General features: G+C 36.4%; 1 long non-coding RNA gene across 1 annotated transcript in view; it reads right to left on the bottom strand.

Annotated features, from left to right (window-relative positions):
- LOC128250607 (uncharacterized) overlaps window positions 1–10,797 on the bottom strand; it is a 122,256-nt gene that overhangs the window by 21,373 nt on the left and 90,086 nt on the right. Inside the window, exon 2 of the long non-coding RNA XR_008266635.1 lies at window positions 5,127–5,203. This is a non-coding gene — a long non-coding RNA (uncharacterized LOC128250607). The remainder of the gene's footprint in view (window positions 1–5,126; window positions 5,204–10,797) is intronic.

The following is a 10,797-nucleotide window of genomic DNA, read 5'->3' as shown; positions in this document are numbered from 1 at the left end:
AAACATTAATAAATTAATAAAACGGTAACTAATATCCACTAAACGTCTTATAAATATTGATTATTCTGGTATAATAATAATAATAATAATAATAATAATAATAATAATAATAATAATAGTAGTAGTAGTAGTAGTAATTAGAACATCAGCAAAAATACCTTAGGGATGAGAACCCAGGTTTGGGTTCAAATTTCTACCAGGACACCTGATGAAGGCTGCAGTATATTTCTAGTGACAGTATATATGTCCAGTTTATGATGGTGTGAATCAAGATCACTGTAAAACTGACCAATTCATTGTGAATTACATTGTCAATCTTTAGAACCGTCTTCGAATGTACACAGATACACGCACGCGCGCACACACACACACACTCACTCACACACACATATATATATTGTATATACATACATACTTTCATAAGTATATGCATAAGCAGACACACACACACATATATGTATACATGCACACACAAACAATTACGTGTTCAGGCGTTTATATATGCTTGTGTGTGTGTATGTGTGTGTGTATTTGTGTGTGTGCGTGTGTGTGAGTTTGTGTGTGTGTGTAATGATCTATACGTGCATAGTTAAATTCGATGTGAAGTAAAATGTAGGCTGGTATATATCTATATGTAACAATATCTACCATTTGTATGGCTTCCTTTTTCAGGAAGAGAAGCGACAATAAATGGCGTCTCAAAGAAACCTTTTCCCAACCACACGCACACACACACACACACACACACACAAACAAGCACACGTACTCACACACATGCACACACACACACAGATACACAATGGCTAATACATTCACATATATACATACTTATATATATATGCAGAAACATGAGTATGTGTGTGTGTGAGTCTGAGTATATGTACATGCATACGTATCCATATATATGTACACACACACACACACACACACACACACACACACACACACACACGCACACACACACAAACGCAAACTCTCGCGCGCGCACACATCATGGCTACATCAAAAATCAATACTTTAATATTTCTAAAGTTTTTTTTTTTTCTCTTCCTCTACCACCATTTTGACGAGATACGATTACGAAATGAAATGAATAATAATAATAATAATAATAATAATAATAATAATAATAATAATAATAATAATAATAATATAGCATCGGGTATTCGATGGAAAAACCTATATATGTATGAAAGTATGAAAGGCATGTGTTATTTTCTATAGTAATTGTAAAAATCTTTCATCAAATCACTTATGTTGGCAGATAAAGGAATAACCATTCCATCTGTTTGCAGTTTTAGATTTCTTCAATTTTTGGTTTCAAGCAATGAAGGGAAGTGAGTCGGTATGGGGTTTGTACGGTAGGGAATAGAAAGCTGCTGCGGGTATGATGAATCGAAACGGGAGGAGGAAGAAGAGGAGGAAGAAGAGGAGGGGGAGGAGGGAAAGGTTTTGTGAGAAAGAAGCGTAGGTAGATAGATAGATTGACAGACAGACAGACAGACAGACGGATAGATAGATAGGTAGATAGATAGATAGATAGATAGATAGATAGATAGATAGATAAGAATGAAAGTTAGATAGAAAGACGAATGGACGAGAAGAATGTATTGGCTGATATATACATACATGCCAAAATGCATACATTTATATATTTATAAATAGATAGACAGATAGATAGATAAATAAACAGACAGACAGACAGACAGACAGATAGCTAGATAGGTAGATAGATGGATAGATAGATGGATAGATAAGACGTGATTACACATAATAAACGGATGGAGACAGACTGAACTACGGAAGGAGGAATGGAACATCTTTCGAAAAATATATGATTGAATGGATAACATGATACCATTATCATCAATAATAGATATAACACCACCACCACCACCACCAACAGCAACAGCAACAACAATAATAAGAGTAATATTATTATTATTATTATTATCATCATCATCATCGTCATCATCATCATCAATAATAATAATGATAATGATAATAATAATAATAATAATAATAATAATAATAATAATAATAATAATAATAATAATAATAATAATGATAATAATAATAATGATTGAGTATTTTTTACATAAATTCATTGGGAAAATAGAAATGTGTACAATATGTCTATGGATCGTACGTATATACATACATACATACATACATACATACATACACATATGGAAAGAGAGAGAGCGAGAGGGTGGGGTAAGACAAGGAGAGAGAGACAGACAGAGAGGGACGTACGCAATGCAATATAAATAATTCTATGTATTTCAGAACTAAAAGATGAAATGATTGGAAATACAAATTTGAAATTAGTTATATGTGAAAAGAACTCATTCTTCACACACGTGTATACGTATATACACATAACTACGTATACAGGGTGGAGGCGCAATGGCCCAGCGGTTAGGGAGTGGTCTCGCGGTCGTAGGATCGTAGTTTCGATCCCCAGACCGGGCGTTGTGAATGTATATTGAGCGAAAACACCTAAAGCTCCACGAGGCTCCGGCAGGGGGCGGGTGGCGAATCTTACTGTACTATTTCACCACAACTTTCTCTCACCCTTTCCTCCTGTTCCTGTTGTACCTGTATTTCAAAGGGGCCAGCCTTGTCCCACTCAGTGTCACGCTGAATCTCCCCCGAGAACTACGTTAAGGGTACACATGTCTGTGGAGTGCTCAGCCACTTGAACATTAATTTCATGAGCAGCAAGTTGTTCCGTTGATCGGATCAACTGGAACCCTCGTCTTCGTAACCGACGGAGTGCCACGATTACCGAGCCATTAATGACCAATGAATATGAAACTATTGCACATGTCTAGCGTCGACTTAATCGTTGAATTCTCCGACGAAGGTCTTCGCTCCTTTTCATCAATTCTTTTCTTCTGTACATGCGCAGCAAGAAAATGTGAGCATAGATGAAGTAAGCCTTTAACTTCGAACAAAGAAACAAGATATTGCATATGTATGATTGTATAAAATGTATTGTGCGATATAAATCAACAAATAAAGAGAGAATTCTTTATAGATAATAAGTGAAATATTTCCATATTAATGACCATCACACAACCATTCACATACAGGACTCTGACTAGTTTCATGCAAGAAGTAGTCCTTAAGTGGGAGTAGAGGAAAACATCTTAGATTCTTTGGTTTATTTCAATAACCAATGAATTATTCATGATGGCTACTTTGTGAAGTCTCGTGTGATATGAGAAAGTCTGAGAATAAATGAGAGCAAGCTCATTTTACAATAAAGAAGAAACGGAAAGCCCAGAGGCCGTAGCTGTGTAAATTACTTTCCAAAAATTATTTTCTTTGTATTATGTCCGACAATAGAATAAATAAGGAATATGGACATGAAGAATATTCCGTCTAAAAGAAATGGTCAAAATGTAGAATTGCAATAATGAAACTCTGTATACATACATACATACATACATACATACATATATATATACATACATACATAGTACATACAGACATATATATACATGTATGTATTATTCATATATATATATATATATATATATATATATATATATATATATATATATATATATATACATGCGTACATACTATCACACACACACACATGCACACACTGACACACAAACACACGCGCACGCACACTCACAAACACATTTAGTCAATGTGTGAGCGCCTATGCGTTTGGTGTGTGTATATATGTGTGTTCGTATGCATGTATGTATTTATACATGCATGTATGCATGTGTGTATGTATGTATGTATGTATGTATGTATGTATGTGTGTGTGTGTACGTTTGTTTGTACTTCCAGTATGTCTGCTATGGTATTCTTATGAAAAGATGATGAAAAATCGAAGTCTCTTTTCTATTATCGAGGAAAAAAAACTAACATTTGTGCTACATGTTTCTTGTCTCCTTTGGAGTGTGTCTATGTGAACACGTGTGTATGTTCGTGTGTATGTATGTTTACTTATGTGTGAATGTGTGAATGCGTATGTGCAGATATGTGTACGCATGTATACAAATGTGTGTATATGAGTACGTCACGTGCATGTATCTGTACTTGTGTACGTATGTGTGCATACTTGTGTATATATGTGTACGTATGTGTATGCCATATGAGTATGCATATGTACATACATATGCATGTATGTGCATGTGTGCGTTATATGTTGGTATACATATGTATGCATGTGTGTGCATACATGTGCGTGCTTGCATGTATGTATGTGTGTATGTATGTTTTAGTCTTGTGTGTATGCACGTGTATATATGTGATATATATATGTGTGTATCATGTGGTTAGTCTTGAAGGTGTTCCAGTTGTAATTATGGAAGAGAGACAAAATACCAGGAATGAGACCGTGGACTTATGGCGGAGGGTGTAAGGACGGAATGGAAGCTCAGAGTCGGGTAGGGGTACGTGTGATGCCGTAGGTGTATGTGTGTGAGATTGCGCGTATGTATGTAAATATGTGTGTGTGTGTGTGTGTGTGTGTATGTGTCTAATACAATTGGAGGAAATGGAGAAAGAAGAGAAGTGGTAATTCTGTGTCTTTGTGTTTGGATGTGCTTGTGTGTCTTTGTGTGTGTGTGTGTGTGTGTGTTTTGTTGCATGTGGTTTTGTTAGAATGCAATTTCTTCAGAATTGTCTCTCGATAATAGAATAAAGATTAGTCAAATTGTACAAAGTTGGATTAATGATAGAGAGAAAGAGAGAGGCAGAGAGAGACAGATAAATGAATAGAGGGATAAACAGATAAATAGATGCATAGAAATGTAGAGACACACACATGCACGCGCGCACACACGTACTTAGCGGTGTTTCGTCTGCCGTTACGTTCTGAGTTCAAAATCCGCCGAGGTCGACTTTGCCTTTCACCCTTTCGGGGTCGATTAAATAGGTACCCGTTACGCACTGGGGTCGATGGAATCGAATTTAACCCTTTGTTCCCTCTATGTTTAGCCCCTGTGAATTACTATCTGAAACAAAAGTTCGTGATTGTTACAGCTATTCCATTCAAAGAATAAGAAAATCAAACACGTTTCTGGGGTTTGGCATGGTTGGCGATATTATTAGCAACATAATGAAGAAATTATAAAAGACGAATCGTTTCTTACCAACATAAGTGACTTTGACTTAATGCTGCATGTCTCCTTATTGTGTCTGGTAAAACTGCCGGATACATAATCCAACCCTAAAACAACAGAAAACCAAAACAGACGGTTAAATAAACTTCAAAAGGTTTCAGTGATTGAAATTAGTTTCAAATGAAATTTCAAGATTTTCAAAATTATGAACACAAGCTACAAATAAAAGGCGTGGTGTGATTTTTGATGTTAGCCAATGAACTCTTGCTTGTTTTAATTCTCATATAATTCGAGTATGTTATATCCAAATTTCATAGTTTGTGTATTTGAGAATTTATGAATGCTAAATACATAATGAAAGATGTCAATTTTTAGTAATCAAGCAGTGAATGACTTCATCACTATTTTTATAACGATCAATTTTTCTCGATATTCAATTAATCCAAGTAACCCTGCAGGACAAAACTTAATGGTGATAATCTTGTAAACTAATTAAGAATTATCGCCTCATCAATCACACCTAACAACTCTGAACTTTTCACAACACTGGAGAATCAGCTTTCTCATTAAGATGCAAGATCAATTATGATTTTAAGAGATTTCAAACATTATATACTGCGATGTCCTTGGAATTTCAGCATTTAAAATTTAACTGTTCTGTCTAATCAATGAAATAATTTCGATACCTTAATTTCTGTCGAGTGTAATCCGGTGCATACATATGAATTTGTATTAAATGCATTGTTTTTCTCAGTTTAGTTCGGCCTCATAAGGTTGGAATTATTATTATTATTATTATTATTATTATTATTCAGTAGTTTTATTTTTATAACGTGCTTTCACTTCACTACCGAGCGCAGCTCTGTGCGCCTTGGGTATGTGCTGTGGTTTGCTGTGGTGCTCTTATGTTTACTGTATTGAAAGTGTTTTGCGTAGAATGTGTGCAGTACCCAGTAGTGCAATTTTCTGTATGTTATATATATTTGTAAGTCCTGGTGTTTTTGTTATGTATTTGTCTGAATATTTTTTTATTATACCTAAGGCACCTACTATGATAGGAATTGTTTCTGTTTTTAGATTCCACATTCGAGTTATCTCTATTTCCAGGTCTTTGTATTTTGTTATTATTATTATTATTATTATTATTATTATTATTATTATTATTATTATTATCACTATCATTATTATCACTATTATTATTATTATTATTATTATTATTATCATTGCTACGGAAGCCGGCAAGCTGGCAGAGTCGTTTGCACGCTGGACGTAATGCTTAACGGTATTTTACCCATCGCTACGTTCTGAGTTCAAATTCCGTCGAGGTTCACTTTTTGTCTTTCATCCTTTCAGGTTCTCTCTGGCTAGATCCTGATATACCACAATTTTTTTTTCTTTGGTGTCGACTTTGCTATCGTAGGGAATTGCAAAGTCTATGACCTTACACTTTGGATTTATTTTATCCCTATAATCATATCTTGTCATCTTACTTCAATAGGATGATTAGTTTTTATGTGGAGGCACCACAAGATCTTGTGATTCTCATTTGGGGTCGATAAATAAATACCAGCTGAACACTGGGGTCAATGTCATCAAATCATCCCCACCTCCCCCAAGCTGCCCTTGTGGAAAAATTTGAAATTATTATTATTATTATTATTATTATTATTATTATTATTATTATTATTAAAATCGTTGGGTGATGAAATTGCTTGAATGCCTGAAAAAATAGTGCGTTGTTTCATTGAATTCAGATCCCAACGAGATCGATATAAAAATCCTGTAAAGAACAGAAAATCGATTTAATCGACTTCTCCCCTTTGCACAATCATTGAAACATTGGAGGCCTTGTGCTTATGTGCAAAATTATTTTGGATTGGTTTCCATGTCTACAAAATATCTGAACATCAACGAGAAAAGTCAATAAGTAAAGAACAAGTGCAACAACAGGGTAACATTGCAAATTGAAACTACGGCAGCTGATTGGTTTGGAGTACGTCGCTATCATATTTGATTTTCTGCTGTTCAATATCGAATTATATACTGCTGTAGTTTGCATGTTAACGACATCCAGCAACACTGACGACACCAGCGTTTAAACCGTTCCATGAATAGCATTACATCTGTGACAGCAATACGGAGACCAAAGATAATTGATGAACGATACTTCAATAAATCAATAGAACGACAACGTAAATACGGTTATAGGCCAGACTTTCGAGGCAAAAGTGACTGCCACTTTCGTTTAATATTTAACGGTTCGCGTGCGGAGAAGTGTTTTATATGAACAGCAAGAATGTGCGTATGTGCGTGTATGTGTGCGTGTTTGCGTGTTTGTAAGGACGTAAGGAAGCCGTTGTATTGTAAGGAGATAACACTGAATACTAACCTCATATAGTCTATATATTGATGCGCGTAAGAATAGGGTAGTTAACGTACCTTTCGTTTTTATTACATCAGGATGGGATTTCAGGGTGATTTTGCTGCTATTTTTAGCACCTAGTCCAAATCCCCACGTTTTAGTGTATAATTCGTTTGGTATAAATCGTATAATGGCCGACAGAGTACGACACTATCGAGTAATATTACTCCAGATATCCAAAAGAATCTGTGGAATAACGTTAACTCGATATGGTACGTAACGCGAAGATCAGGAAGTCGCTTCAGGTCAAGAGGCTAATTTTCTGCATTGAAAGGACACATCTCCCGTACTGTGGACCTGTGAGTAGAATGGTGCCGGAAATAACCAGAATCGCCAAACGGATTCTTCAAGCCGAGCAAACCGGAACAAGACCAAGAGATACACCAAGAACCAAGAACAAGAAGATTAGATTATACGTTGAGTCTCAGTTGATCGCACTTGTGAATCCAACCATGAAAAGAAGTGACGGCTGTTTCTAATAGGATCGTATGGAAAAGGTAGCACTTGCCAAGGTCCCCGCTTTGGGATAATTAGAATGCTACGAAATTGCTTCCAGGATGTTACTCACAGGCACCCCCAACGGATACAAGGCAGATGAGGCCATTCTTGTCTTTAGCTGCTCAACTAAAAGAAGATAACTCCATACAAATCCTGCATTCTATCTACTGGCTTTGCGGCCCTTGTTGCACCAGATCTGTACAAGTTTGAAGGACGAGAGAACGGGACTGTTTGTGCACAGACCATATCCTCTATATTAATAATCTTCATGCAGGTTGTTCAGCAACTCAGGGCACCAGCACCAACCCCATCACACTCTCTTCATAAATCCAGTGGTAACAAGGTAAGAAGCGACGGGGATGGGTAGATGTTACTGGAAGTCTTCGGCTTTTAACCTGTATTTCGGAGGTCGCAGAGTGTTTATCGTTTTTCACAGATCAGCTGTGGCATATTGAACCCTCATTCATCAAAGCCCCGAGAGAGTCCAGGAATGCAGTATAGAATCTTATATGAACTTATATCTATATATTTTGATATGTACGAGGAGGTGCTCAAAGGTTTCTGGTTTTGGGTAAAAGAAAAATACAGGACGATCAGTTAGTTGTGAATTTATTCAACATATTCCCCCTCTCAGATTCACACACCTATGGCAGCGGTCCTTCAGTTTCTCTAATCCCTTTAAAAGAACTCGAAAGGTTGGGGCGCCAACCAGGCCATTCGTGATATCCTTAAAACCAGGATCTTTTCAGCACCCCTTCGTGTATGTGTATATAATATATATATATATATATATATATATATATATATATATATATATATATATATATATATTTCTCTAGATATATCGTATACGAAGATGAAGTCTTAGGAGATGACTCACCAACTTAATGTGTTGTTCATACTTACTAACACGTCAGTTTAGTACAATTACCACCATTAGCCCATCACCCTCACCACCGCCAGTACACCGCCACCATCATCACTACTACCAACACCACCATTACCATCACTACAACATACAATACTACCAGTATCATCATCAGTACTACTACCATCACCACCGCCAATAAAAAAAAAGAAACACTTTCAATATCTTCATTACTCCCACCGCAACCACCACTACCACCAACACCAACATCATCGCCATCACCAACACCACCACTACCATCTTCATCAATATCTTCCGCACAACCATTGGTAACAAAAATTTAATCATTGACCCACGAAGTTTTCTGATCGATATCTCGGCTATCAGGCCATGCCAGGCCATCGGGTTACAGCGACTCAACACAATTCATCGATCTATATCTTACGTCGTCTACATCACGTGAACTACTCTGGGAGTTTGTGCTTTTGTTCCAGATGTTTCGAACGAATAATTTTACTTAAATCGCCATCGTTTTAGTCTTGATTACTTTCATTCATTGTACAACAGATTATCATAGATCGATTCATCAATCATTTGGCAGCTTCTTCCCCCAGGGAGACATCACGGAGGAAAATACAACGTAAATATATTGAATGCTTATTTATTCATTCAGCCAAATTGTCTGAAGTTTCCTATGAAATAGAACGAAAAAAAATGTCAGAAAGCCATTTTGTTTTTTTGTGAGTTTCTGAGAGATTAAGTGTTATATTGATGTAGCTGCGAGAAAGTAAAACGGGATTACTGAAGCGATGAAGTTAACAGATTATTAATTTAATATTTATTGTTGTGTAACTGTTTTATTATTGGTACTGAGGCGTATCTACACCCAAGACAACTGTTGATGCTCCAGTTTGTTTTGCTACATGTAAGTCATTAAGACGGTGCAACCAATAAAACCTACAAACGTAGATGGTCCACGAGTGAGCTTCGAAACTAGTCAGGAAAACTGCAACCCACGTGACTTTCTGAATGACCCCCCCTGCCCAACAAAGAATTACCTTGATTTTTTTTAGCAGTTCAGTGTGTGTGTGTGTGTATGTGTGTATAAATAAATATGTGAAAGGATAGTAGGTGTAAGCCTGTGTGTGAGTCAGGCAGATAGAATGCGAAATAGAGAAGCAGACAGAATGACACCCCTCTGTATGCATGTGCGCGGGTATGTGTGTGTGTGTGTGTGTGTGTGTGTGTGCGTGTGTGTGTGTGTGTGTGTGTGCGTGTATCTGTGTGTACACAGAAGAAACGAGAGAGAAAGAAATAGTGTAAATTACTAAATTAAAGGCAATGCCCCTTAGATATGGAAGACATAAGCGAAGATCCGAACGGAGAACATGAGTGAAACAGAAAATTCAGAATGTCGGTTTCTATCTGAGACACAAGATTACACATCCTTCATTAGAGAACACACCACTTCATGAACACCAGCATACCACTGGTACTGTTTTATTCAACCTCCGAAACATAGACAATAACATAGTAATTCCTTACTTAAGCAGAAATTGGAAGGTGGCGAACTGGCAGAAACGCTTAGCGGTATTTCGTATATCTTTACGTTCTGAGTTCAAATTCCGCCGACTCCGACTTTGTCTTTCAACCTTTCGGAGTCGATAAATTAAGTACCAGTTGCGTACTGGGGTAGATCTAATCGACTGGCCCCTCCCCCAAAATTTCGGGCCTTGTGCCTAGAGTAGAAAAGAATATTGCAGGAATTGTGCAAAAGTAAATGAAACTAAACCAACATAACACCCAACAAAAGTAAATAAAATAATATAACAAAAAAGGTAAATTAAATAATAATCAATATTAACACAAATATATAACTACAAAAACACACACATATATACATAAATATATAT

Source organism: Octopus bimaculoides, chromosome 23 (assembly GCF_001194135.2).
Source record: "Octopus bimaculoides isolate UCB-OBI-ISO-001 chromosome 23, ASM119413v2, whole genome shotgun sequence".
NCBI classification, from domain to species: domain Eukaryota; kingdom Metazoa; phylum Mollusca; class Cephalopoda; order Octopoda; family Octopodidae; genus Octopus; species Octopus bimaculoides.
This window is presented reverse-complemented; position numbering and strand designations above follow the sequence as displayed.